The sequence below is a fragment of the Macrobrachium rosenbergii genome, chromosome 12 (genome assembly GCF_040412425.1).
Source record: "Macrobrachium rosenbergii isolate ZJJX-2024 chromosome 12, ASM4041242v1, whole genome shotgun sequence".
Lineage (NCBI taxonomy): Eukaryota > Metazoa > Arthropoda > Malacostraca > Decapoda > Palaemonidae > Macrobrachium > Macrobrachium rosenbergii.
Window position 1 is genome coordinate 10,020,438 of NC_089752.1, and position 6,000 is coordinate 10,026,437.

Here is a 6,000-nt window from a genome sequence, read left to right on the forward strand (position 1 = left end):
GGGTAATTCAGCTCACGTAAGAGCCATCTTCCATTTTTTGTTTACGGTTAGTTGCTCGTAAAGACTCGTATCTGGCCATCTGCTAAATGGAAAAAAATATTGTATACACACATGCTTACTCACGCACACTTCCAAACACATAGTGTCCCACCCCCCTCAGACAAACATAAGATTCTCTCTCTCTCTCTCTCTCTCTCTCTCTCTCTCTCTCTCTCTCTCTCTCTCTCAGGAACACTTGAGCAGTCACTGTGGCACAGAAACAAGCCTAAGATCTCTCTCTCTCTCTCTCTCTCTCTCTCTCTCTCTCTCTCTCTCTCTCTCTCTCTCTCTCTCTCAGAAACATTTGAGCAGTCACTATGAAAGAAACACAACCATAAGATTCTCTCTCTCTCTCTCTCTCTCTCTCTCTCTCTCTCTCTCTCTCTCTCTCTCTCTCTCTCTCTCTCTCTGAGAAGCTCTTGAGCAGTCACTGTGACATAAATACAAGCATAAGGTCTCTCTCTCTCTCTCTCTCTCTCTCTCTCTCTCTCTCTCTCTCTCTCTCTCTCTCTCTCTCTGAGAAGCTCTTGAGCAGTCACTGTGACATAAACACAAGCATTCCTCTCTCTCTCTCTCTCTCTCTCTCTCTCTCTCTCTCTCTCTCTGAGAAGCACTTGAGCAGTCACTGTGGAACAAACACAAGCACTCTCACAGGGACATATGTATGTAAGCTGCATACAATTTGAATATAAGATTCCTGTTCCAGCCTTTTTTTATAAGAATGCCCTGTCCCCATTCACTTTCACATTTCATTATGTTTATTTATTTACAGTTTCAAGGCTCCATAATATATGACATTCATAAACTGCAGTCTGGAGTGTTTTCTTTGCTTTCTGTAAAATAAGTTAAAAATTTAAGAGGCAAGGTCCCGTTTGTAAGTAATCTTATTTCCATTCTGCTTCATTTGCTGATTTATCTAGCTGTTTTAAAACCAGATAATATATATAATCATTGAGACGGCCGTTTCTCTATTCAAGTTGGTAATCCCAGGTAGGCCTATGTCTACAAAATGCAGCTAAATCCCTGCCTCACGCTAATTGCCTCTACATGTGATACGCTTTTTCCCTAACAAACTTACCTCTTCAACAAATCCCCGGCGCAGCAGAGAGAACAAAAACAAATTGCAGACATTCAGTTCAGTGGAAACACAGCGGCCATACAATGAACGCTTAATTTCTCAACTTCCACAACGTTTTTGGATGCGATTTCCGCCGAAATCCTTCGAAAATATGGATTGGAAATGGAATGGAGATTTTCTCCTTCCTGATGCCGAGCCTCGCGAATCCGCGTCGGGAGTGGGCAGTGCGTTCGCTGCTTTAGCCGCTGCGCGAAATCGGTGCTGGGTACAAAAACTATCAGCGCATGAATGGCAACAAACAAATAATCAAGCGTTTTACCAGGCTCCCAAATCCGACTGGATACAAAGCCATCGCTCAGATACAGCAGATATCGGTTTTGTAAACTTCCCGAGCTTCTCCCAACATTGCGCAACTAAGTACAATAAATATCGGATAACTATATTCTCTGAGCTGCTTACCATAGGGTCAAGTTTGGAAAATCTGATCCTCCACAAACAATGGCGGTCTTTATCCCGGGCGATGTGTATCGGTTCTCCTAATTAAAGAGAGATTAAGGGCATCCGTTCTCGTTGCCAGCTCCAATTATTCATTCTCAAGGACAGCCTGAGTTGATTCCCTGAACGAGATCTGTTTCAATGAGCTCGGGTTTATTTCTAGGCGGAAATGTCGTAACTAATTGCGTAGCTCATTATTATATACCCTTTTTTTTTAACCAGATAGGTCAATGGTCTGATTCATTTGCCGTTTTGAAATATTTCAGATGTTTGCATTCAAAATCGCGTTCCTTTTAGAAGACAAAGTAAACGGGTCATTAAGCTGTCTGGAAAAAAAAATGATACGTGACAGAAGAAAAATATAATTACAGTACTCACAAGTTCATAATTGTTATTGTCATTAGGTAAAAAAAAATGTTTTCACGTAAATAAAAAAGGTGGTTGTAAGAAAAGCAAGATAATAAACTTCCCTCTATTTGCCTTCGATCTGCTGAGTAATAAATGAGGCTCCTCCGGAAAAGACTGATTCTTTAAAATCATCTCGTGAATTATCGTAAGACTCTCCAGCAACACGCTAATCCTCTGCGCATCGATACTGACGTTCATTGCGTGATGTTCAAGTGTTTAATTTGATTTTTTATTGCTATAATATATTCTGCACACTTATGTTCAAGTAGCAAAAGATTATGAAGACACTAAAAATGGGAATTGATAAGATAATTCCTTTCCCTTGCGCTATAAAAAGTAAAATGCATTTGAACCAGCTCGTTGGTGATAATTTTGCCATTACATTTAGTACGTCTTCAGCGTATTTTCTATCATATTTACTTGATATGATCATCCTATTCCGAATTTCTTACATGTAATCAAATGGACTTGTTCACACCATCACGTCACGTCACCATCAAATATACATTTTGCGGCATCCACCGTCACATCACGACACGTTTTCTTGGAAAGAATATTTTGACGTGACGTGACGTGACGGTAATATCACGCTTCAGGTCAAAGTACAAGTTTCTTAATCGCTAAATCTGTCACGTCACGTCACCATCAGTCGCTGAGGTTGTGACGTGACGTGACGGTGCTTATGCAGAAATCTGTGAGTCTGAGGTTGGCCACGAACTGAACGGGATTGTGATGGACGAAGGCACGGCTGATGTGACGGTGACGGGACGTGACGGTGTCGGTGACGTGATGGTATAGTGTGAGATGGGACGGTGACGGATGTGAAATCAGACGGTGACGTGACGTGATGTGTCGGTGATGTGTCGGTGATGATGGTATAATGTGAATCAGCCACGCTCCAAGCTTTATATTTAATCTAGACGTTTGTACTGTGTTTGGAGCGCACGCTTTAGTTTTATTTCTCAATAGCTGAATCTCAGCAGTTTTGCATTCATAAATTACTGTTGATATTGTCCTCTGAGTGGAACGACACCTTCAGAAATCACGGTTATGTAAAGAGTGTCGCGACCACACATACGATACGTACCGTCCTGAGGCTCGGACGAAGGTACATTCATTTTGGATGATTATATAGTGGCCAGTGGTGAGAGAGGCTGGTCCCGGGCTGGACGATGGCAAATCTAAACATAGAATCTTTCCATACAGATTATCTACCAAGGTCTAGGGAGTATAAATCTAGGACTTACGTTACATTAAAAAATGTAGATATTCATTATGTTTTACATTGCAAGATTTATTTTTTATTATTATTATTATTATTATTATTATTATTATTGTTGTTGTTGTTGTTGTTGTATCTGCCGGTTACAGATGCTTGCAAAAAATAACAACCAAAAATCTCTATATAGATATATTTTTGTTCATTTAAAATCTGTTTATTTGCCAACCAAATACATACATCTGAAATTCACATCCTGCTCTGTAAACAATAAGATAATACGTGGAAATTTTTTAACTAATTTTCCCACTTGTTCTGTAAATCATTTACCGTTTTATGAAGAGTTAAGTGCATTGAACCCTTTCATCCATCAAATATGTGTGATTTTTAGGTGTGAGTTCTTATGGAAACTAAAACATCATCATATTCCTCAAAAGTCATCACTCTGAAATGCACTATCATCACCATCAATTTTGGGAATTATCATCAAAGCAGAGATTCATTTGCATGGCAAATAACTTGCACCTTGCTTGTACTGACTGACGGGAGAACGAAAAAGGCATTCTTTACAATTATTTGTTTCCTGCCCTCTTCCCACTTCTCTTCTGCCTTCTGCCCACATTCATACGTCCTCCTCCTCCTCCTCCTCCTCCTCCTCCTCCTCCTCCTCCTCCTCCTCCTCCTCCTCCTCCTCCTCCTCAGGAATAAATTCTTCGAGTCATTTCCACATTTTGTCGCCCGCTTGATTTTTTCCATGTCACCTGCCTGATCTCCAAACTTTTATTCTGCGCTTTTCTTCTCCCGTAATTTTTTTTTTTTTTTTTTTTTTTCACCGTCGGACAGGACATTATTGTTATTTCTTCCCCCCCCCCCCACCTCCCTCCGGTCATACATATATACCAACATACATACACATGCATACATAGCTATATACAGACTCTTGACAGTGATATACATTTTATATAATATATACACACATACATATATCTTAACGATATTTGCCCCTTCTTTTCTTCTCACCAATTCCGCTTTATGATTTCGAAAGTGCTCTCTCTCTCTCTCTCTCTCTCTCTCTCTCTCTCTCTCTCTCTCTCTCTCTCTCTCTCTCTCTCTCTCTCTACCCCTCCGTGTCATTTCCTTCTGGTGATTCCAGGAAACCTCAAAACGCCGGAGGAGGAAACTTTCCATCTTTCTCTCTCTAGGAAGAAAAGGGAGGCAGAGGGTAAAATGAGAAACAATACCAAAATATGACAGGTAAATTTAGAGGAGGTATCGCGATGTCAGTTTCACTCACATTTTTTTTTTTCTTTTTCGTAAGGCTCTTGGTTAATTTCTACCTTCGCATATGATGTATTTACATTAATACATATAACGAGACTGAATGTTGTTTTCCTTTGTTGCTGTTAATCTTTTGTGATCACTGATAAGTATTATCATAACTGTTCTTCCTTTTGGGGGTATGGAAGGGGGAGATAAGGGAACGATATTTCAGTGATCATTTATTGGAAAGAGAATTATTATAATCACTTACCAGACTATCTTCCGTCAACATTTTCCTATAGTCGTAAAAATAAAACGCAAAAGCTCTCTCTCTCTCTCTCTCTCTCTCTCTCTCTCTCTCTCTCTCTCTCTCTCTCTCTCTCTCTCCGAGGCCTTGGGGTATAGAAACTAGAGTTCTTCGAATCCCTAAGTTAAAAAGATAGCAACCAAAAAAACGTATCTTATTCCGCTGCAGGGTATTGGTAATGTTTCTGAATGCGGGATATACGACCGTCTAAGTATTGATGAATAAATATGTTTGCGTGTTTTTATGACTATTAATATTCATGCTAATAAACATTTGTTCACTTTTATGTCATATACATACATACGTAAATATAAAAAATTCCAGTGACCAAGGCAATGTTTATTGACATACAGATGCGTATAGACACACACTATATATATATATATATATATATATATATATATATATATATATATATATATATATATATATATATATATATATATATATATGTGTATATATATAATATATATATATATATATATATATATAGATAGATAGATATATGTATTATATATGTATGTATATATATATATATATATATATATATATATATATATATATATATATATATATATATATATATATATATATATATATATATGAGATTGTGTGTTTATATACATATGTCGCCATAAGTGAAAAGATGTATCAGTGATGAGGAGAACAAAGACTGGAAAGTTATGAATAAAAGCTAGAGAGTAACTTCCAGATAAAAGTGAATGGTTCAGGGTTCATGAGAGGATTCTACGAGCTGCTGATGAGCCTCGTGTGAAGTTATATGAAACGTGTGACTTTGTGCAAGTTAATTTCTAAGGGGTTCATCCATGATTTGCGGTTAAAGGACAAGAGGTGGTGACTCATGCTTTATGCCTCTCTCTCTCTCTCTCTCTCTCTCTCTCTCTCTCTCTCTCTCTCTCTCTCTCTCTCTCTCTCTCTCATCTTTCTAGGGCATTGACGTATTATTGAAGTTTATATATATACGTATATATGTATGTATATATATATATATATATATATATATATATATATATATATATATTTTATATTTATATTTATATATATATATATATATATATATATACATACATACATCATTTATATATATATATATATATATATATATATATATATATATATATATATATATATATATTCTGTGTATGTATATATGTGTGTGTGTGTGTCTGTCTG